The sequence below is a fragment of the Chiloscyllium punctatum genome, chromosome 49 (assembly GCF_047496795.1).
Source record: "Chiloscyllium punctatum isolate Juve2018m chromosome 49, sChiPun1.3, whole genome shotgun sequence".
NCBI classification, from domain to species: domain Eukaryota; kingdom Metazoa; phylum Chordata; class Chondrichthyes; order Orectolobiformes; family Hemiscylliidae; genus Chiloscyllium; species Chiloscyllium punctatum.
The window spans coordinates 11140367-11165534 of record NC_092787.1 but is presented as its reverse complement, the minus strand read 5'-3'; the positions used below and the strand labels follow the sequence as shown (position 1 = coordinate 11165534).

General features: G+C 40.2%; 1 long non-coding RNA gene across 5 annotated transcripts in view; it reads right to left on the bottom strand.

The window, feature by feature from the left end:
* Window positions 1-9790: 9790 nt before the first annotated feature.
* Window positions 9791-25168, bottom strand: part of LOC140469673 (uncharacterized) — a 92893-nt gene continuing 77515 nt past the window's right edge. For all 5 annotated transcript variants that reach the window (XR_011956198.1, XR_011956197.1, XR_011956196.1 and 2 more), the window contains 3 exons: window positions 13462-13519; window positions 11760-11884; window positions 9791-10322 (listed from right to left, as the gene is read on the bottom strand). This is a non-coding gene — a long non-coding RNA (uncharacterized lncRNA). The remainder of the gene's footprint in view (window positions 10323-11759; window positions 11885-13461; window positions 13520-25168) is intronic.

Here is a 25168-nt window from a genome sequence, read left to right as displayed (position 1 = left end):
AAAGTAACACCAACATCAATCTGAATGGTGCACCAGGTTGAAGTGCATCAATGATCTATGGAGCAGCCTTTCACAGTTCGGACACATAAACTATCTCTAGCCAAGCCTTTACACTGTCTCTCCCCTTGGAACACAAAATTTGTCTCTGTTCTTGTGAGAGATCAAGAACACAAATTTTCTTTTCTTAAAGTTTACATGTAAGAACGAAATGTGTTCTTGAACCTGTACACCATATTCTCAAACAGATATCTGCAAAAAAAAGGTCCTGAAGAACATTAGTGACTTTGATGATTTATTCTGTTCTCACCGGTTTGCTCCTTGCCAGTAGATATCTGGCATTCACAAAATGTACTGGGATACTGCTTGTTAATCATACCTCAAAAACAATGCTGCTGGGAACTAAATCAGGGAAACAATACTACTTTTCCTCTGATTTGAACAACATATTTGATATACTTTGTTTGGTTCTAGTCTCTGGTATTAAATGTCATTCATTACATTTTTTAGAGTGACTGTCTTTTAACGCTACACACTTGCTATGTGACTGATTGCTTTACCTGCATTATCAAATGCTACTTATTTTATTCCCACTTATAACACTGCTTATTGTAGCTTCTGGTAATAATAGTGCTTCTTGTACCTGCTTGCTACAGCAGTGAACTCACTGTTTCCTGTATCTCTCAGTTACATCCCTACTTATTTTGCCTATTGGTTCTACCATTGGCTATTGTGCCTGGTAATTATGACCCATCTTATTGTACTGCTTGGTTGTAACGTTCCTTATCATGTCTCCCAGTCATGGCACTACTTATAGTACTTGCTGATTGTAACAAAGCTTAATGGATAAGGTATTTATAATGCTGTCTGTTGTAGCAGTTGTATAAAGATTTGTGATCCAGAGAATAAGTGTATGAACTTAATATTTTCCCTTTTCCCATTCTCATCTTTTTCTTAGTACTCTTTGCACTGGAAGTTTTTAAAATTCCTTTCTGGGGTCTGTTGCTCTCTTTTACCTTTTGGAAGAGATCAGAGCTATGCCTGAGGGGCTATGTGGGGGCCCCATGGATTAGGCATATTTCCCCACACCCACCTCTGACATAATCGTCTCCAGCTTTACCATCCATTCTGGCACAAAGGTTTAACTTTGCTGTGATTGCTGTCTCCATAACAACATGGCAGTCCTCAGGACTTAAAGGCTTTAAACTGATGAAGCACCTTAGATTCATGTGATTTGCCACCTTTGAACTAAATGAAAGATCAGCTGGTGCCAATGTCACCGATTCAGAGATCAAATCCACCCTTGGCTCCCAGTTGCTCCCAGACGTCTATGGTCCCAGTGCAGTGAAGGGAGGGCCAGCTTGGTCACGATGCTTCCCCCAATCCTAGGGGTGGTTTAGCAGGAGATCACCCAGAATACTGACAGCTTTTGGAAGTCTGCAGTAAGCTAAAACAGCTAGGCAGCTCAGATATGGGCTGATTCCCATGTAGTTGCATTTAGCAGTGTGAGCAAACAGATTTCAAAATAAAGAGAACCAGATGTTGATCATTTTCAGTTTTTGTATCAACTCAGTAGCACTGAGGAAGCATTGATTTTATTCCTTAATTCTAATAAAAAGTTGAACCTCGTGGATGAGTCTTTTTTCCAAACAGTCATAATTTTTATTTCCCCCCTACACAAGTCCAGGATAGTTAACAAGATCTTTCCTCATGTGAGCTAGATCATATTTAGTGAGCCCAGATCGTGGTTAGCGGTGAAGCGACTGGCAAGCCTGGGCGGGACTTCACCCAGGGTGGGTGAAAGCATGCCCAGCTGGTGAAAGTGTATCCAGTGTGGGTGAAAGTGTGCCCAGTAGGTGAAAGTGTATCCAGTGTGGGTGAAAGTGTGCCCAGTAGGTGAAACATGCCCAGTGAGTGAAAGTGTGCCCAGCGTGGGGGAGGGTGGGGGAAAGCCCAGCATGGAGTATTTTTAGGTCCATGGCTTAAGAAAGGTTTGTTATGTTTAGCTTTTAACTTTATTTCTTTATTTTTCCACTTTATATTAAGAAGAATGTGGTGTTGAACTTTTTAACTTATTTCTTTATTTTTCTATTTTTGTACCTTTGATTTTGGACCTAGGTCCCTTTGTACCTAAGATGGCACAAGAATTGTACATTTTTCACTGTACTCCTGTACTTGCGTAGATGATAATAAAACCTAAATCTAAATTATTTGTTATTGCACAGCAACACAGCCTCATTATAAAGCTTTGCATATTATGTGCAACACTACAAATTTAGCATCCAGAGAAATACACATTGAAAACGCAATTAACAGAGAGTGGTTATAATGTTGAATTTGCTATCACATTGAGTACCATAGTTCATGGCATGTGATTCAACATTTGAAAGCCTCAAAACTGGGACTGAATATAAAATGTGAAATATGGCCTTAGTGTAGGTGGTCACCATTTTGATATGATGAAAAAAAAACTATTTCAAATTAAATTAATGTGACAGATTTTATTGACTGAATTAATTCCAAATGGATACCTTTAACCACCATCAAAACATTTTAAAATCTGTTAAATTCATCATATTCTGCATCTGATGAATAGAATTCATTAAATTTATTGCTAGTCACTTTGGCTGTGGCCTATATCATGATAAAGGGACCCACTCGAGAACAGATTTGGAGTTGTTGGTCTCGTTTCTTTTACAGCATATCATCTTGTTTACCATTTATTGAATTAAATACTCCACATTTTGAATGATTTAAACAATAGTCTGTGCATTAATTGTATCTTGCAATTTGCTGACGGATCCAAACAAAATATTAAGCAGGGCAGCATACAAACCTACAACCTTTCTGAAGGTTTTTAACCCATTAACCATTAAGCTGTTCCAATCAGTGTGAACATGATCCTTGAAGAGCTCGTTGAGGCACACATCCACTCTTCCATTAGCCCCCCTCATATACCTTCAATTTAATGTTATTTTGTTGCAGGCGCCTGTTGACCTTGTCAGTTGCGTGGGATCTAAATAAGCTTCACATGAGGAGGCTGCATTCTTTGAGTAAGCCATCAAGATGTCTATTCCAGATATTATCAATTCACAATTTTACTCCATTCCCATCCAAATGTCATGATGCACATGCATAAAATATCTTGGTCTTCAGCATGGCTTTACATTTGGAAGTTACCACAGGCCTTAATTTTGTTACCTTGGCCATATAGCCAAGTACCACCATGAATCTCATCATATTGTGTCCGATGGTTTTCACTAAAAATGTTTCAAACTTTCCTGCTCTGCAGTTCAGTTTCTGGGCTTTTTGAAACTCTTGGGTGTTTCATGTTGTCAATGTGACATAAGCAGATACTCATATTTGCCAGTTTCTGAAGATGAAGCACTGGAAACTGGTCATTTTGGTTTTGGTGGTCTTTTGGTCATCTCTGAGTAGTCATGGTCATGCATAGGGCTAGGAGTAGGCCATTCAACCCATTTAGCCTGCTCTACCATTTAATACGATCATTGATGGTTGAACACTTCAATGCTTTTTACCCGCATTATCCACTTAACTCTATACGCAATAGCTAATCAGAAATCTACTGATAGATTTCTACTCAAACACTAAGCATCAACAACCCTCCGGGGAAGAGAATTCCAAAGATTCACAACCACCTGAGAAAAAACATTTCTCCTCATCTTGGTCTTTAAAACATCCCCCTCTTATTTTGAAATTGTGTCCCTGCTTCTAGATTCCCCAACCAGGTGAAAAGTCTTACCTGTATTTACTCGGTCTATCTGTCCGCAGAAGTATTTTATAGATTTAAATGAGATCACTTCTTTTTCTTTAAAACTCTAGAGAATACAAGCACAGTTTCCCCATTCTGTCTTTATAACACAATCCAGCTATTGGTTAATTTTCGTTGCAGTTTCTTTCTGGCAGTAATATCCCTCCTGAGGTAAGAAGGCCAAAATTGGGCCAAAAGTACTCCAGGTGCGGTCTAAGTTCCAATACAATTGAAGCAAGACTTCACTACCCCGTACTTAAATTCTCTTCACCTTCTGTAGCTTGTTGCACTTGTATATTAGCTTTCAGTGACTGAATAGCACCTAGGTCCTTTTGTACATCTACACTTATCAATCTCTTACCTTTAAGAAATAAACTGCACATCTATTCGTCCTACCAAAGTGGATAATATCACATTTTTAACTCTTTATATTCCATCTGCCATGTTCTTGCCTACTCAATAAGCCTGTATAAATCCTTGGGAAGTCATTTTACAGCTTTCTCACAACAAACCTTCTCACATAGCTTTGCAGCATTCACACATCTGTAACTTTTATATTTCATTCCCACATCCAAATCATTGGTATATATTGCGATCAGCTGGGGCCCAAGCACAGATTTCTCTGGTACTCCTCTTGTTACAGCCTGCCAATGACCCACTTATTCCTACTCTCTGCTCCCTATCTGTTAGCCAATCATTAATCGTGATAGGACATTGCCTCCTATCCCATATGCTTTAATTTTGCTAACCAACTTCCTGGGGTGACATAATCAAAGGTTTTCTGAAATTCCAAGTATACCATAAGACCATAAGACGTAGGAGCAGAAATTAGGCCATTCGGCCCATCGAGTCTGTTCTGCCATTCAATCATGGTTGATGGATTTTTCAATCCCATTTTCCCACTTTCTCCCTATAACCTTTGATCGTCTTGGCAATCAAGAACTTACCTATTTCTATTTTAAATATACTCAATGACCTGGCCTCCACACCCTTCTGTGGCAATGAATTCCACAGATTCACCACTTTCTGGCTGAAGAAGTTTCTCCTTATCTCCTTTGTAAAAGGTCTTCCCTTTAATCTAAGGCTGTGCCTTTGGGTCCTTGTCTCTCCTGCCAATGGAAACATCTTCCTAACGTCCAGGCCATTCTGTATTCTGAAAGTTTCAATCAGATCCCCTCTCATCTTTCTAAACTCCATCGAGTAAGTCATAGAGTACGCAAACATTCTTCATATGTTAATCCTTTCAATCCTGGGATCATTCTCGTGAAACTCCTCTGGGCCCGGTCCAGGGCCAATACATCTTCCCTGAGTTATGGGGCCTGAAACTGCTCACAACACTCGAAATGTGGTCTGACCATAGCCTTATGAAGCCTCAGAAGTACATCCCTGCTTTTATATTCTAGTCCTCTCAAGATGAATGACAACTACTGGCTCATCCTGCAAGTTTTTTTTAAGAGAAATCTGGACTAGGACTCCACAGCTGCACTTCAGATTTCTGAATTTCATCCCCATTCAGAAAATAATCCATGCCTCTGTTCTTCCTACCAAAGTGCATGACCTCAAACTTTCCCACATTGTAATTTCATCTGCCACTTCTTTGCCCACTCTCCTAACCTGCCCAAATCCTCTGTGAATAGGAGAACTGGATGCTGGATATCCAGCACCACCCTTTTCAACTCTAAATATTTCTGCAGCCTTCCCACCTCCCCACTACCCATCCTCCACCTATCTTTGTATCATCTGCAAACCTAGCCAGAATGCCCTCAGTTTCTTCATCCAGATCATTAATGTATAAAATGAAATGTTGTGGTCCCAACATTGACCCTTTGAGGAACACCACTCGTCACCAGCCTCCTTCCTGAGAAGGACCCTTTTATCCCCACTCTCTGCCTCTTGCCAGACAGCCAATCTTCTATCCATGCTAGTACCTGGCCTCTAACACCATGGGCCCTTATCTTACTCAGCAGCTTCCTGCTCAACTCCTTATCAAAGACCTTCTGGAAGTCCAGATAGATAACATCCATTGGCTCTCCTTGGTCTAACCTTCTCCTTTCACAGATTTGGCAGGCAGGATCTCCCCTTGATGAAATCATGCTGACTTTGCCCTATTTTATAGTGCACTTCCAAGTATTCAGAAATCTCATTCTGCACAATGGACTTCAAAATCTTACCAATCACTGAGGTCAGGCTAATCGTCCTATAATTTCCCGTCTTTTGCCTTGCTCCCTCCTTAAATTGGGGGGAGGGGATTTTACATTAGCAATTTTCTAGTCCTCCCTGTCTCTAGCGATTCCTGAAAGGTCACTACTAAAGTTTCCACCATCTCTTCTGCTATGTCTTCAGATATCTAGGGTATAGCCCACCTGGTCCAGATGACCATACCATGTCTACTGACTCGTTGTATCGATTTTGTGAATAGCATCCTCAAAAGCTCTGACATATTTGTTCGACACGATTTCCCATTCAGGCCATGCTGACTATGCCCAATCAGATCATTACAATCCAAATGCCCATTTCACACATTTGGCATAATGGATTCTATCATTTTCCCTATTACTGATATGGCTAGCAGCTCTGTTTTTTTTCTCTTCTTAAATAGTGGGGTGACAATGCCTAGTTTCCAAACTTCAGAAAGATTATCTTCAATGCATCAACTATCTCTATAGCAACCTCCTTTAACTTTCTGAGATATACATTATCAGGTCCCAGGGACTTGTCAACTTTCAGCCCCATCAATTCCGTAGTAACAATAGACATTTTCATTCCATGAATTGGCCTCATCAGCTAGCTATTATTCTGAAATCTTGACTGGAATCTGGAATTGATTTGGCCAACTTACACATTTATATGTGCTCCGACACGGGGTAAACCCCTCTGCCAATTTAAACCCAACACGCAGAGAAGCTCACCTTGCGCTGTAATCTGTTAAATTTCGAGGGGCAAAGAACCACCCCAGAGTTTACTATTTAAAGAAAAAAAATAACAATTTTATTCTTTAAGTCCAACAGAGAACATTGAAACAACAACTATTTACAACACCTTTCTCTTAACCCATCTTTTACCTCCCCCTTGACAATACTCAACCAAATGTTACATTTTTAAATTGTTCAGCGCACTCTGTACTTTCAGTCAGTCCTTGCCAGCTTCCTCTGAGTACAGTACACACCTACACCTTCATAACATACACGTTTCATTTGAGGTGACAGTGTGTCCATGCTGATACTTTTCCAGGTACCCATTCTAACACATGCTTCTCAAGGTCAAGTCAGTGGCTGGTGCCTGTTCTCATGATGCATGTGGTCTTGGGTCTCACCGTCATCAGGGTATATTCCTTCCTCCATTCTCACCCCAGTTTCTCACTAACATTGAATTCCCTTGCTGCAGCACAATTATTCGACAAATTGGCAATTGTTACGACGTTTAGCTTAAAACCAGCTTTATGCTTCATTCTTTTTGGCAGAGGAGCCATTTCTGTTCATCATTCACCATGTACAGTCTGCTTTGTGTGGGCATGTCTTAAACTCCTACATATCCTTTTGGCAACATGGCCTGTATTACCTGCTTAATTCCACACACCGACTTGCAAGGTGAGTGAATATGGATTTCTGAAGTGAAAAATTGAGGCTAACTCCTAAAGTGAGTGTAGCATTTTTTCACAGGCAGGAGGTTAATTTATACACCCTGACCTATGGTAGCTGAGATGAATAATGAAAATGTATTTCAGGAAGACTAGACAATTGAATGAGGTAGACAGGAGTAGAAAAGTGTGTTAACAGGGTCAGTGACATAAGGTGTGACAAGGCTTGGATAAACTGTGAATAGCTGGTTTCTGTCCTGAATCTCAATGTTTAATGTTGACATATTATACTTTCCCTCATGAAGCTGATCTTAATTTTTCCAATAGTAAATCTAACTCATAGTTTGCATATTCGAAAGCATCAAGTGTTTCCGGGTCAGATTCATGCTTCCTTTTAAGCTACTGTACCACTATGACATTTCCTTTTCCCACAGCAGCCATCCCTATAACCTCTGAACAATCCTACCCCAATTAGTGCCACATAATGGGCCATTTGTGCCACAAATTCCAGTCCATTGGGATGTAGATAATGACTGCCCAAGCTCATTCCACTTAGTTTCCCCAGTAATAGATCTCTAAGTGAAAGTACAGCACCCAGAACACCAGCCAACGCCCCCTCATCCCCAATACATCTTTTGGAACTCAGTGTGCCATGCATTCTGTTAAAGGTTTGCGCTTTCTTCAAAATATTACAAGCATGAAAATGTGATGATCAGGGAAGTCACTGCAGTCCTGGCCCTCTTAAAACATTCGTCATTTATCAGCAGTGCTCATTATGAAGATTTGTAAAACAACATTGTGTTACAAAGCAAGACAGGCTGTGAGGATTGGAGTAGATGGAGTACCAATGGTATCTACAAAGTGTCTGCACAGTTTTACAATAGGAAGTCACAGGGTGATAAATAGCAATTTCCAAGTAAATTTCATGCATTTGCCCTTTGGTTAAACCTTTTTCTCTCTCTCAGCACTGTGCCTCAGCCTCACAGAGCTAATAGTATTCCAGAACAAGTGCTTTCCAATGTGACAGCTGATTGCACTTTTTTACCAGTCAAATGCTGATTTTATAATTGCTATAATTTTTCACAAGTACCTAAATGTCATATGGATAAAGAATAAAACAACCTGGTCGTAATGCAGTAGTCTTCCATTGCAAAAAAAATCAATAATGTATTTAAAACCCCCCTAAGAGCTAAAAAGAATATGATGCTTGATTTCAGAGATCTATGGAAGAGACAACTGCCTATTGTTTGGAGGCTGATTCTTAAATGCCAATCAATGGTGGCAATTATTAAATGTGTAGGATTTAAATATGTGATTTTCAATTTTGAAAGGGTGAGTCTATAAGGAGAAGCTAATTACCAGCCATAACCTATTCATGGGATGTACTTGGTGCTTTTTCAATCTTTGCGATTCGTTTGAGGATTCTGCGTCTTTATGTTGGAGAAAATGCGGGAACAGAAATGTGGCTCATTTGTAATTTCCAACCATTCTAACGATTTATATTATTTAACACTGTTTTATGAAGCGAGATGTTTTTATTCTCATACACCGATAATTTCCAATCATTCCAAACACCACTTCTCATTCTCGCCAGTATAGTGGCTGTGAAAGGTTAATTCCTTAACCCCTCTCCCCAGTACATTTTAACTGGCCTACATACACCATTATCTCTAACAAGACTGTGCTGCAGATAATTTGGGGGGGGGGGGGGGGGGGGTTGCTGCAAATACTTTATATGATTTGCTGAATAAGGACATCCTTGTGTGTTTTTTTTTAAATTTCAGCTCCTGTGATATAAAGAATTTGCAGAGTGAAAGTCGGTGGGTTTGGATGGAAGGGGGAGCGAAATAAAAAGAGAGACTGACAGCCTATTCCTCCTATGAACCAGCCGCGATGGCATTAAACAGACAAGACATCCTCGCAAGTCAGTTATCAGCCGAAAAATAATGAAGAACAAGCCGACAGAGCAAGCGAGTCACCCTAACCATCCAAGTGAAGAATTTAATTTCTTGCAGGTTTTCTCTGCAGTGAAGCGTTCAAATATCTGGACCCACTCAGCGATGGCTCATGACCCAGGCAGCGATGTACGAGCTCATATCTGTCAGGAAGGTGAACTGAGGGAGACATGCGGAAGGAGCTCGAAAGAGTGATCGCTCTTGTTTCTCATTTTACGGAGCAGGGATTTATGATTAAATAAAACACAGTGAAATGGTTCTTGTCTGACCTGGGAGTCGGGGGAAGGTAATAATATTGTCAGTAGTTAATGTTCTTTTCCACCATAGTGAATGCAAAATGCATATCCCTCGGTAAGGTATTCACTCAGATTTCCGAATACAGCTAACCCCAGGATTAATACATTGCCTGTTAATTTCCAGATTTACCCCCCCTCCCCCCGATCATTCCCTTCAGATTAACTCTTACATAGGGAACAGTCTGATCTGTACGTTGTAAAGGAGCCCACATAAACCACATTGTTTTATTAATGATTTGTCTATTTCACTGAATACACCCTGCCTGCTCAATCTCTTTCCCAGTTGTACAAGACACCCGGCATTGAATGCACTTTGGATTCCTGGGGACACTTGTTCCATTAAAAAAAAACGCCACTTAATACAATAATCATTCAATTAAAATCCTCTCTGAGCAGCTGCCATTGCCGATTTGTATCACTGTAATATTATAATTGTAGAGAAAAAAATGCACGCCGAGCGACTGACTGAGAAGGGGTTGGTAAATTACAGGCGCTCGAATCAGGTAGTTGACAGTGGACCCCTGGATCCCAGCAGTCAGCACAGTCGGTTCCCCAGTAAACCCACCATTCACAATTAACCTCCAAAGTCCACGTGGAGACGGGAGAGAACGTGCCCGAGACTTTGCTTTCAATTTACAGACGAGAGCGGTAGTGGTTTGGAAATCTACCCACTCCAAGGCCACTCTTAGTTTAAAATTCAACAAAGAACGGTGGACGCTGGAAATCTGAAACAAAACCAGAGAAATCGCCGGATAAGCTTAGCAGGTGTGGCAGCATCTGTGAAGCGTTAACGTTTCAGCAACTGCTTTCTCCCCACAGATGCTGCGTTTCTCCAACCATTGCCGCCTTTGTGCCCCTCTTAGTTTAAAGACTTTAACCAGGGTTCATAAGTGACTGAGCTCTAACTCTGTTTCTGTTCAAAATTAATTTCTCACAAAGTCGGGGAGATGCCTTCAGCAGCACAAAGTGTTCAGCAAAATTGCAGTTTTGTATCTGAACATAGAATAGATGATAGAATCCCTACAGTGTGGAAACAGGCCATTTGGTCAAACAAGTTTACACTGACCCTCCCAAGAGCATCCCACCCAGACCCATCCCTCTACCATAATCCCTATAACCTTGCATTTCCTGTGGCTAATCCACCTAACTTGCATGCACCTGAATACTATGGCCAATTTTCCATTGTCAATCCACCTAAATTGCACATCTGAAGTAACAGGGGGTTGTGGGGCAAATGGGAATGTATCCCTGCCTCTGAGCCAGGAGCTCCAGGTTTGAAGCCCAGTCTGGAACTGGATGGTCAGGGAAAGTTCATTCAGAATGTGGTCAACCTGTTTGAACATCACTCTGCAATCCTTTCAATAAGGAATGCAATGGTTCAAGAACACAGCTCACCATCACCTGCTCAAGGGCAATTAGCCGAGCTAGCAATGTCCACATCCGACAAGTGAATAAAACCAACAAAACACGTGCAAGAACTACTAGCATCATTATCCACAGCTGCCAGACTACAACACTACCACAGCAGTTTCAACCCCATGGTATAGGTCTGAATTAGAATGATGACGACAGCACAGACTTCAATTCCTACTTCAGCTGGGATGGATTTGGGGATCTCCCTCCTTTCCCTATTGTGGTGGCTCAGTGGTTTGGATCTGAACTTGGTCATATAAGATAGGGCAAGGTTACATCCATAATTAGATGTCTAAACTCATTACACTCCAGTGATTTGGCAAAATAAAATAGGTAGGTCACCATTTCCAATGATGCCAATCAGGTTAGTACTTTCAAAATGATGCAGTTCAAATAATAGACCTATTATTGTACATGTCTGCTACACATTAAACAAAATAGGGTGTGTTGGGCTAAAAGAAACTGCATTAAGGATTAAGAAACAGTCAAATGGGCACCTGTCACCCATTTGCACAAGGAATTCAAAGTACTTCAAGGACCAAGTAGTTTCCATGTTGCAAATAATGTAGAACAAGGTCAATGTTTAATGATATGAAATATTAAATGACTCTCTTGTGACTGACCCCTTCTCTCTGTCACTGAGCAATAAAAGCAGAAGCCTCGCAGAATATTTAACTACTTTTCCAGAACTTGGAATTAATGTGAAACTCATTGGAGATTAAAGACAGATTCACAATTAATATGCTTACATTTTTCATTAACACGAAATGTTATTGGAATAAAGTTGCATCATCAGATCTTAAGCCACTAGCAATGAGGTCATGCAGTGAAATGGTAGGGATGTCATCTATCATATACCGAGTTCCAGGTAACACTGAGGAGGAAAGAAGAGAAAGAAAGAAAATAATTATTTATCGATACATTGAAGCTGCTGGGCATAAGACACTTCATGACTCTTGCCAAAGGATTCCTAAGAAGATTGAAAAAGAAAAAAATAAGTAAAAACATTGCTGTCATAAATCTGTATATTCCAATGGTTGTCACAGTCTGAAATACTGAAATTCACAACATCAAGTTTCAAAGGCTGATCAGTGAGCCTTACAAATGAGCCACAAGATAAAGTGCAAACGTCAAGTGACTGGAAATGAGCCAGTTGAAGTTAATTCAATTATGCAAACTGGTCCCATTCAAATTAATGGCATGGCACCTTTACAGAGGTTCCTATTTCACTATAGTTTAGAGTGACTATGTGGACCATAACAGACATCAAAGCCTGTCCAAGAAGATTTTCTCTTACTAAATGTAGACTGAAATTGAGATGAATAATTTTGAAAGAAGCAATGACAAAAAGTACTAAACAAACAAAAAGTAGCAAATGGGATCTTTAGACAAGACTGACCGATTCATTAGAGGAGTTATAGCTGATTGTTAAATAAATAATTCTCCCTCTCACTCCTTAATTTGCATCTACAATTCTTATTCTTCAGCCAGAAGCAATTTAATCATTGTTCAGTGATGGGACTGGCAGGATGTTAGGCTCTCATTAGCCTTGGGTTGAAATTGTGGTATCAGTGGTGGCTTCACTTCAGAACTATGGGACATTGCTTGTCATCAAAAGAGATCAAATTCAGCCTGCTGGTCATGTATGAGTAAGAGCTGTCAGGTTACCAAACCCATAATTAATACATAGAATTTACAACATGGAAACAGGCCATTCAACTGACTAGTGCTGGTGTATACTGTATGCCCTCCCACCCCACTTCAGCTCATCCTTTCCAAGTGACCTTTGCTTCCTTACTCCCCCATGTGATTAGCTTGCTTTTTCTTCAATGCATCTCTGCCAATTGATTTGACTTCTACTTGCAATAGGAGTTTCATCTTTTTAACATGCTCAGTTTAGAATCAAAGCCTTCCTATAAAGATAGGATAAGATTCAGATGCCCTTACAAACTCCTCACATATGTGACTTCAGACCGCTCCAATCTCTGCCTACAATAGAAACATTCCTTCAGCCTCTGTATGCAGGGCAGTGGTGTTTTATCAGGATGCAGAGCAACATTTTAGTTTCAAACATTTTTCCTGTGGGCGAGACAAATACAAAGACTGAACCCACAGAAGGTCAATTATTATGGACAGAACAGCCATGACAGTAGCACTGAAATGTTCCCACTTTCCTGATAAGAACTCTAATTATTCACTTCTTTTATTCTAAAGCATCAAATAATAAGAAATTGAACTGATGTCTGAAGTTTATTTATATTTTAACATGAGCATTCATATAAATATTGCCTGGATGAATATTGGATCATTACAGATAGTGGAATGACTACAGACAGAAGAATAAGAATTACAAGCACAAACGTACATAAAGAGTCAGGCACAAATGGTAAAGATGCATGAAGGCAAACATAGCTGGAGTTGTGAGGCAAGTAAATGTATGGACATAAATACCTGTACAGGCATATTGTCTGATCCAGCTGCTTATCATCCATCTTCTTGTCTCTACGTCCTGAATGAAAGTTGCATAAATTGAAAAGTAAGAGCCTCACACATTGTCATACTTATGTATAAATTCTACATCTCAGCAGTTAGAATCCAGGCAGGACTAAAAACACTAACTCACTTTATTTCTATAGGTTACAGATCTGAGCGCTGAAACAGTTAAAATCTAAAGGCAGTTAAACTGTTTCATGATGTCACAAACTAGTTGCACTGATATTGCAGAGATTATTGTGACATCAAAAAGAGTGATTGCAGGAGCAGTTATTGTGGCATAATTTAGTAACATCATCACTGCAGACAGCTCCGAATGTGGAATCAATTTTTGTTATCCGACATATGTTGAGTAACAAAACTTTATTGCATTGTTTGCAGCCCCCACACCTGGTATAACTGTATATCTTATGAATTGTGACCCACTCTGTGCTCAATGTTGTTCAGTTTTACTGCAATGCCCCACTGACGATTTGACAGTGTTAGAAGCAAGCACTTTAAACAAGATATACTGGAATGGACTTGGAGAAGTGGCTACTCTCGATTATTCAGAAAAGCTGAATACAAATATATCACAAAGTTACAGTGACTTCTACAAAATAAATAATAGCAACAATCCATGAGTACAAATATGGTACGGTGCACATTTAGTAGTTCAAAGCAAAATAAGTGAAAAATAGTTTAACTATGCTGCTACTGTGAGCAATTGATTTTTTCAAATCCTCTTAATAACAGTAGAGGCTGCACTCGTAATATCAAGTGAGCACTTGCAGTTTGGAACATCATTGCTAGAGCCTTGCACAATAAACATGTCAGCCTCATGCATCTGAGCAACCTAATAAAATCACATCTTACACAGTGTGCTTAAAGCATCCTTAATCCAATGGCTATATAACTAAGAGACAACAGGAGCCTTTCTAATGCTGTTGCTTTCCTAATTTAATTTAGGTGCTATTCACACTAGGCTTTTTAAACTGGTTCACATAAATCTGTTATTGGTTTTCTCCCGGTGTACTTGAAGCAGAAACTGCGTCAGATTGATCTGCTTATACCCATTCCCAGCAAGAAGCAGCCTTCTTTATGTTCCATCAGGAATGGAGCAATTGCTTTAATTAACCTGTTCAGAGCCAACTTCTAATATCACCTTACTCTTCATACACCAGTTTCTTTAGTGTTGCATCCATAGAAATGATATTTTACAAATTCCAAATAAATTATGGAATGACGGATCTGTAATACAAATTGTGACCCTATTAGAATTTTGTATTTTGATCCCAATATACCTTTGCATCCCTGAAAATGTAGATAACCAACATTCGTATTATTTAAAATATTTCAAAGTTTAATTTTGTAAAAAAAAAAGTGCAATATTGAAAACATTACTACATCAACCCTAGTCTTTCAACCATCTGCATTCAATGTGCTTTGAAGTAAATCAGCTCAAAATAACTTTGGTTTGAATATAGGTTATGTTAATGGAAAAACACTGTGCAGCAATTTTAATTCACAGATTTCACATATTGATTTCTGGTTTGTGTCAAATATGAGGTTCAGCTGATAGAAACGCAGGAGTTCAGGCAATCAGCATCTTGTGTTTCTCATGACTGGTTGGCTCAGCTGCACCAGGGCAGGTACACCAGACAGCAGGTAACTTAAGGAGGTTAGGTTAACCAAATGTAACTGTTCCAGTAGAATTTTTTCCCCTCCCCTATCATGATTTTGTATTTCAACATTAGTCATCAGGGTGAAATTGTAGTAGAATGCCTTTTTCCCTCCTTCACAGAAAACACAATGTTTAATATATTAATGCTTCGAGGCAGCTTAAAAAAGGTTCCTTCAAAATGACCTAATTTCTTTTCTTGTGGGTAATCAGGGCAGCATGTCCAATTTACTCATCCAAAGTATGTCCACAAGAAGAAGCCATCCCTAATGGTGGTAAACTAGCAGCAACTTGCAATCTTCTGCTCATCTGAACCCATTTGAACGGATTCTTAAAGGACAATAACCTCAACCGCTCTCTGTTTAGGGTACAATCATTAAGTCATTAGCTGCAGCATTTTAACCAATGAAAATTATTCTAAACAGATCATTCGTATGAATACTTGAAGAGACGGCATCGGGACTAATTGTCCTTTCATCATCTTGACACCACTGGATAAACCCTTGAGCACTGTTCAGATTTCTCAGTTATTTGGTGGTAATGAAGTTTGTACCATCTTGAATATTTATATATCAATTTAAATTTTTCCATTGATCAGCAAACAAAAAAAAAAAATCCCCTTCTAGACACTTTCTCAAAATAACCCGTAAAACTCTGGATCTCAGTGTGGAAAGCATAAGAACCCTTAACTCATTTTCTGCTAGGCATAGAACATTAAAAAAATGGTAATAACCTTACCGTTCTTTAAAATAGTGACAACAATTCTTTTTAAGAAAGATTATGTATGCTCAAGGATATGAATCTGAGAAGTTCCTGTCATTTGAGCTGCTGCACCACAGTTTAACAGCAAATCTCACCCCACAGTACGTTTTGATTGAGCCCTTTGTTGCTACACTCCTGATTAACTTGGCTGTATCTTTTTGGAGGGTCAATGGGGCATAGTCTGGTTCTCCCTGTTTCAAGTTTACCCCCTGCCAACCAAAGCCACACACAGAGATATTCAGAAGTAGCCCAGATCTGACAAACTCTGACAGTCAAAACTGTATCAGAAAAATGCAAGGTAAAAAGCAGCAAGTATCTGCCCTCTCACCTCTGACTCACAAAGTTCAAGACCCAGTCCAGAACTCATGCATAAGAATTAGAAGTGACCGGCCAATATATTACAGAGACAGTGCTACATTAGCAGAGATGGGAACTGTCTTTTTGATGAGATGGTAAAAATTGAGGTCCCAATGGCAGGGCCTGGGACAACAATGAGGAATATGGTACATCAGGAACTTATAACCAGGACACAGGGCTGCAGGGGTCCCAATGTGCTTGAGTCTGGGATAGAACCATAGCCCATGGTGCCTGTTCTGCTCTTGTCCTTCTATGCTCTCAGGTGGATGTAAAAGATCTAATAGCACACTTTTGTAAGGTTTGCACCTGTGTTGTGGCCAATATTTATCCCTCAATCAATTAACAATTAGGTCACCATGAAGGTTCTGCCTCCTGAACCTTGCCCCCTTGCCTGAGGCATTGTGCCCCTCAGGTTAAACCCACCATCAGTCATCGAATGTGGGAGATTATTGGATACAAATTGATGTTGCATTTCCCACATTCTGACACTGACTACACTTCGAAAGTGCATTGGCTGTAAAACTCTTTAAGATGTCTGGTGGTCAGGAGAGGTACTTGAAAAATACAAGTCTTTATTTCTGATAAATAAGGATACAAATAGTTAAGCTACAAATAAAGAAACTTAACAGAGATTTCAACAATCCAGCTTACTTTATAGTGTAGGAGCTGGGAAACATTATTGCCAGCAAAGTATAAATTAAAGTATTTTGCATGTGCTGAAATTATACATACAGTGCATCTGATAAAATAAAGCCAGTTTCATTTGTAAAACAAGCAATATTTCAGAAAGCACCAGCTGTAGCACAACTCTGAGCTTCAGTGACTTGATGACTGTCATTGGCATATATCAACCAACCAATAGTTTGCAACATGCTAAAGTGTAAACAAAAAATGAGCACCAATTGATCACAGTAATGTGACACTTGTTTCCATTGATTTATTTCTCCACTTGATGTTTGTCATTCACCGAAGTTCCAACTGTGATCTTCAGTCTTAGATTTTGCTGCAATGATGGTATCACATGGCCTACTCTAGTATTTACTTCACTAATGCCACAACTGAAACATTGAGTTGGTTGCATTGTTGCCTCCACTTCATAAGATTCAAGTCACGTTCTAGGGCTGGAGCATAAAATTAATGCTGACACGAAATTGCAGTATCTATAGAGTGCTGCTCTGACCAAGATGCAGTTCTTGAGTGAAGACCTTAAACGGAGGTCCCAATCTGCCTATAATAAGAACAGAAAATGCTCAAGAAACTCAGCAGGTCTGGCAGCATATGTGGAGAGAGAAACAAAACTTAATGTCACACTTCAAGTGCCAAGACTCTTCTTTTTCCGATGGACGCAAACAATCCCATGGCACAATAAGAGGCTGTTCGAGCTGATATTTATCTCTCTACCAACATCATATACAAAAAAAATTGTCTGGTCATTATCACATTGCTGTTTTGAGAGACAAGTTAGTTGCATTTCCTACATTATAGCAAAAGCATTTCATTTGAGACAAAGGGCTTGTGAGAAATCCTGCAGTGGTGAAAATTGCTAGATAAATGCAAGTTTCTCCCTGTCCACTCAGGTTGAAGTTTGTACTGTTGACGGTCCCAGACATGTAGACCATGTACTAAGAGGCAAAATAAATGAGTGCTCAAAAATCCAGGCGGAGGATGAGTTTTATATCATCAGACTGCAGGAATGCACAGCATTGCAGGACAATATCCGGTGGTTTAAAGTTGCACACAGAGTCAGTGAGAATACATAGTATCTTTTTGTGGTATTGGGGCAGAAGAGCTTGGGCAGGATTCATAGTAGATGCTGAGTTAGCTCATCTAAGCTGAGAAGAAGATCAACAAGGATTCTTATTCCTGATTATTGTTGATGTACGAACAGGATGTGTGGATCAAGACATCCTGAATTGAATTCAGCCAATAATGCACAATGTTTTAGGAGTGGGGATGCAGCCAAGACAGCCTAAGTTACATATATGAGCTGAAATTTAGATTAGAGTGGTGCTGGAAAAGCACAGCAGGTCAGGCAGCATCCAAGGAGCACGAAAATCGACATTTCGGGCAAAAGCCCAGGCCCATCGATTTTCTTGCTCCACGGATGCTGCCTGACCTGCTGTGCTTTTCCCCTCACCACACTAATCCAAACTCTGGTTTCCAGCATCTGCAAGTCCTCACTTTTGCCTATGAGCTGAAATGTTAATGCCAAACAGAGAAACTCTTCATACAAAAGCCCACTATCAAAATTTAACACATTTTCGATGTAATCTTTTCCAGAGATATTATTACATGTTTCTAGAGCAGCTGGGACTTGAACCTGGGACTTCCTGGCTCAGAGATAGGGACACTACCACTATGTCACATGAGTCACTCACAAACTGCCATTATTGTATTGCAGGTTTTAATTAGTTTGAACAGATTAATGTTAAAATAGGGGACAAAGCAAGTTCACACATAGACAAGAATGTGTCGGTTACGAATAACGGATTGTTCAACTCATTGATCTGCTGACAGTGAGTTGCCCAAATTCTCTATTTCAATAATAAGGCAGTTGAATATACTGTACTCAAAACACTTGACTTCTATTTGTTTGTTGGTGATCAATTTGACAGGTCTTAATGAAGTGACGGGTGGCTCATTTGATGTTTGGGGCTGATCAACCCTGCGCATATGCCTATAGAGTTTTCACTGCATATTCCCTGCATACTCCCTGCATATCACTTGTTCAATGCTAGTAGCAACTGAAAAAACAGTCAGTCGAGCTCAGCAGCACCACATGTTCCTTGTTAATCTCAGTAAGTCCAGTGTAGGTCACTAAAGCATGGGGAAGGGAGGAAAACAATAAATTATTCCATTATAACACTTTTCTTAACAAAAAAAACTTTTTTGGAACAATGTCCCAGATTGAAATTGATTGCAGTAAATAAACCAGGATCCTTTCAATTCTCAAACACCTTAGGAATATTTTTCAAAATAAATTCTACAATTATTCAGGTGGAAATTCTAGATTAATCTAAAATAGAATGTTAAAAGTTTTTAGCCATTATTGGTCAACTATGCCTTGAAGCCACGATCAATAGTCTGTGCATGAAGTGTTTGACATATTTCAACATTTGATAAATTGAAGAGTGTGGGCACACTGATTTGCAAGTACAGTAATGGCTAAAACCAATTGTTCAACCTTAAATTTCCACCACTAGGTCAATCACTTTTTCAATATATTTAAATCTGGCATTGACTATCTAATTAACACTCCACAACAAAGGATCCATATCTCCCCAGTCTGTCTTGTGGTTCTGTCATGCTGTTTGTGTGTTATTAATTAGTGAGGTGGCATGATAGTCAAGCACAGTCACCACAGCCAAATAACTTAAATGAGGAGCAGCTCTGAATTTATTCATCCAAATGAACAAGCCAGAGGAGCCATGAATGTGGTGAAATGACCTGCAAATGACTATCAGGTTTTGCACAATACAAAATAAAATCATGGATTTTCAATGGTTGGGTATGGCTTAAAGTAATGTCCAAGCTGTTCTGAAACAAAACTATCCAGCCAAACCAAATTAGCCTCACTCTTACTAGATTCACGACATAGCGAAATTAGAACATTCAATGATGCTCCAAATTGCTCAATTGTTACTTCTGCACCTCCACACACATCACCTATTGCATCCGCTGCACCCGATGTGGCCTCCTCTATATTGGGGAGACAGGCCGTCTACTTGCGGAACGTTTCAGAGAACACCTCTGGGACACCCGGACCAACCAACCCAACTACCCCGTAGCTCAACACTTCAACTCTCCCTCCCACTCCACCAAGGACATGCAGGTCCTTGGACTCCTCCATCACCAGACCATAGCAACACGATGGTTGGAGGAAGAGCGCCTCATCTTCCGCCTAGGAATCCTCCAACCCCAAGGGATGAACTCAGATTTCTCCAGTTTCCTCATTTCCCCTCCCCCCACCTTGTCTCAGTCAAATCCCTCGAACTCAGCACCGCCTTCCCAACCTGCAATCTTCTTCCTTATCTCTCCGCCCCCACCCCCACTCCGGCCTACCACCCTCATCTTGATCTCCTTCCACCTATCACATTTCCAATGCCCCTCCCCCAAGTCCGTCCTCTCTACCTTTTATCTTAGCCTGCTGGACACACTTTCCTCATTCCTGAAGAAGGGCTTATGCCCGAAACATCGATTCTCCTGTTCCTTGGATGCTGCCTGACCTGCTGCGTTTTTCCAGCAACACATTTTCAGCTCTGATCTCCAGCATCTGCAGTCCTCACTTTCTCCTCAATTGTTACTAACCAGACTTAATAAGAACAGATCTTGGACATCAAGCTTGTAACTTAAACAAAAAATATCAATTTATTATTAATGTAATTTCAGCAGAACACCAATAAGCAATAAGGTCATTAATTAATATCTACAAACTAAAGCTCAATCTTTTTTATCATAACCCCCACTAACAGACAGATAGACACAATTAAGGGAAAATTAAAAATAAAATGAAAGAATTGTAATTTCCCAATTCAATAAACAGTTTCCAAGAATGAATACAAGGTCTTCATGAAATCTGTGGACGCTGGGCTGTTCACAGGCAGGTAGACTTGTCCATCTTGCTTGAAATTTGAAGCCATCAGTTAATGCATATAGTTTCAGCAGTCTCCTAAAAAAATATTTGTTTACTTCTTACAGTCTAGGATTCTTTTCCCAGAACATTCAACAATCAGATAACTGGACAGAGAGAATAAAACACTACAGCAGTTTCCAGAAGCCTTCAAAAATCACACTGCCTCTTGCTAAAAGCCCAGTCAGAAACTGTTCTCTCTTTCTTCTCTTTTCAGTCAACATTGTCTGAGATTGGCTGGCTATTGCTGGTCTTCCCTTGTGTGACCAATTCAACATCCAACCACGTGCCAGACCTGAGCATGGCAACAACTTGGTGCTGACTCAAGTACAGTGTCCTTAGGACAGTAATTAAGTTGTATTATCTTTCAGGCCAGTTTCCATGTTTATTTTCCCTTCCACTTTAAAACATGCTACTGTTCAAAGTTCAACTGTTAACCTCAACTCATAGTTTCAAAACATATGAGAAAAATGAAAGACAAATAGAGAGGGTCTCTACAAAATGAAGCAAGGGTGATGTGAAAAAAAATGTATTCACACAATGAGTAGTTGGGATACGGAATGCACTCCCTGGAAATGTGGTGGAGGCAGGCTCAACTGAAGCATTCAAGAGGGTTTTGTATGACTATTTGGATAGAAATAGTGTGTAAGGATACAAGAAAAGGGCAGGAGATTGGCATAGATAATGGAGTCAGTACAGCACCCTGGCCAAATGGTCTCCTTCTGTGCTGTAACAATTCTGTGAGGGTAAGCTATAATATTTCCTAATCAACCTGTTCAGATAGGTCATTACACACCTCTGGAGCAGGTGAGACTTGAACTGGCTCAGAGATAGGTACACTACCACTGTACTACAAAAACCCACTCTAGGTTAGGGTATGAAATGACATAAGCCATGAGACAACAGCTTCCAATCAACACCTGATTCCCTGAAAACAAATCCTTAACTTTTTCTTCATTTCCATTCTGCTGTGATTATTGGTGACCTGCACAGTTTGTGAAGTGACTTGATTTTAACTTGTGGCACTCTTGCTTTCACTGTCAGTGGGTGCTCCTGCTGTGTATCAATAGTCCTACGTGTCTGAAGCTTGACAACATGGAGTTGATGCAAGAATGATTATGTGGTGATGACTGCAGTGTGTCAGATGATAACCTCCAGTTAGTGACCACGAAGTAACGCAGTCAATGAATGCTGCAACTAAAATATAGTACTCAGTTAACCTCAGAGCTGTAGAAAACTTCAGGTATTACAGATCTTGTGTACAATATTATAACAGGCATATGTAGGTTAGATCGAAAGAAACTTTCCCTGTTAGTAGAGGTATCAATAACCTTGAGGCAAAGATTTATGATAAAGGGTAGGAGGTTTGGAGAGGATTAAAGGAATAATGTTTTCACCCAGAAGCTGGTTGTGTACCTGCAACTCACTGCCTGAAATGATGGTAGAGGTGGGAACCATAACAACACATGAGATGATCACTTGAAGTGATGTAACATACATGACTGTGGATTGTTCCAAATTAAACCATGGGCTGTTGTGGTATAGTGGTAATGTCCCTACCTCTGGGTCAGAAGATCCACATTCAAGTCTCACCTGCTCCAGAGGTGTGTCATATCATGTTTCAAAAGGTTGATTAAAAATATCGCCATCATTTATGGTACTGTCACTCTGTCCTTACCCAGAGGGAGGTTGTGAGTTCTCTCCCTGGTATCGAATGATTCTTTGAGATCAGGAGTTTGCTGTTATGTTTATGATCCTTGGACACAAACCACATCTTCAGGTAAATGTCATGTATTTAACAACATTGGTAAAACAATGGATGTGATAGGAAGAGTGACATTTCTGGGAGAAAGTAATATTCAATGTCTGTCTGTGTTCAATGCAGCTCTAAGCAGTTATTAGCTTCCAACAAAAAAAAGCCAAGGAACAGATGAGAAAGAAAAAGGCCAATTTAACTGGTCAAAGGCATTTTAAGCTCATTAGTGATTAACCCCTGAAACACTCCGCAGATCCGGGGTCAAATCAGAGTGTGAGTATTTTACTATGGATCAGATATGCTGTTAGTAAGTGCAACCAAGGCAAAGATTTCAAACTGTGGAACATCGGTGAGAGAAGCAAATACTATGCAGCAGTTTTCTGTGTGGAAAAAAGACAGAGCAGCTCTCAGAGGATACTTCACTTTAAAAAAGGAAGAGTGCAAGGAAAACCAAAATTTCAGAAGTCATTGGAGCTGAACAAATTGCATTTGATACTTTCTCTGGCAGGACATGTACTGTAACAGAGTCAGCCACCTAAGTATGTCAGCCTTGTATTATACCAACCCATGATAGCCTGTCAGTACAGCAAATCATTCTTACTGCTCTATCGGTGTCAGTGAACATTCATTTCCTTCAGCTTCATACTATGAGGATCTTCCAGATATTCAGAAGAAGCATCTCATCCACAATGTCCTGTATCGCTACATGAAGTCCAATCTCACTATACAATATCATTTTGTGAGCACTGTATTAGAACATGACTCATGGCACTACCTGGACAGGTCTGTATAGCCAAGTTTCTTGGAAGGAATCACACTCATATCAAGCATCCAATATCTCCATTGACAGAAAACATGAGAAATATTTTTTGCACTAAATGGAAAACAGAGCTTTCTAGATAGCCTCTTGTTATCCACCAGACAGGATGTATGTCAGAAATTCCACAAGTCTTTGGGGTGGATTTGGCTGTAAGAATAATAATAATGAGCGCACAAATATGTTCAATTGTATTTCCTTTGTCTGTTTTTTAAAAGATAAAGTGATTTTTAACTGCTTTATTTCAGCACCTTCAAAACAGTAGACTAAAATATTTCATGCAGATAAGTTAACGAGTCTCATTGATTCGTTCTCTTCGAATACCAATTTCAACATTTTCTTTAGAACAAATTCTGTTGGCTGTCATGCCCTGAGCAACTAACACCCTGTCTTCAAATCTGCTCCTTCTCCAAACTCCTTGACTCCCAAACCTGTGCCTTTGGCTCCTATGACTCTCCTTGAATTTCTCCAACAATGTTAGTGCCTCAGGGCAGTACTAAAATGCTCAAAGTAAAACTGCAAACAACATTCTGAATCGTAGAATCCTTACCGTGCAGATAGAGTCCATTCGGTCCATTAGTCTGCAGTGATCCTTCAAAGACTAATCTATCCTATTCCTGTAACCCCATCTTTACTCTGGCTAACCCACATGGCCTGCACATCCCTGGACGCTGAGGCTTTTTAACATGACCAATCCACATAACCTGGGCACTTTGGGACTGAGAGTGTGGCAATAGTTATGTTGTTCCTCCTAATCATCGTCAAATCCCCCTTAGCCTTTGATACAGTTGGCTACACCATCACTCAATCCTCTCCTTAGTGGAACTGCCCTTACCTGGTTCCACTATTAGCACCTTTGAGCAGAGCTTACCATCTCTAGTTTCAAGTTTCTTCTGAGACTACATTTGTTATCCAAGGAATTTGTTCAAAATCTACCATTGTCCCACAGTTCTCTCCTCTTCCTCAGTGACACATTGTGAGCTTGAGTGACATGATTTGCAGACACGACTAGCCCTCTACATGTGCATTACTGACAACTAGCTTCACTTTGTCAACATGTTTTTCATCTTATCCACCACTCACTTCCTCCAACTAAACAAAAGAAGACCAGAAAAAGCTGTGGCTGGGTCTGAGCACAGACCCTATCAGTCTCAGCAGCATCACCATAACTGAGTGTTGCTGCTGGGGTTGCAATTGGAAGATGAGGCTGCATTGATGGCCAGTTGTGTACATTCAATACCAGCGCCATCTCCAGCTGCCAAAGCCAGATAGGCAAGTCCCAGTGAAGATGGTTGTGGGAGGGGGCTGGGCTCTCCATCAGCCAAAGAGTGCCTGAAGGAAAAACTCTCGCTACTGGAGCCTTCAAAAGTCTGCCAGCTCCCATCAAACAGTCTCCCCAGACAGCAATGCCAACCCACCACCACCTGCCCACTCCCCCCTCCATTGCTGGTAAAATGCTTAGTAGGACACACAAGTAGCTCCATTGGGCCCAATGTCTTTTTGCTGCCATACCATTTTGTCAGTGGTGGCATGCTACCAGATGCTTTTGTCCTGCAAGTTTGCCATCTTTCCCCATCCCAGCCCATCCCCAGAGGCTGATAAAATGCAACACCAACACCAGCACTTCTTATTTTAAAAGAGTACAAATGTCTAACCATTCTGGCACCAGGAATTTTATAATGT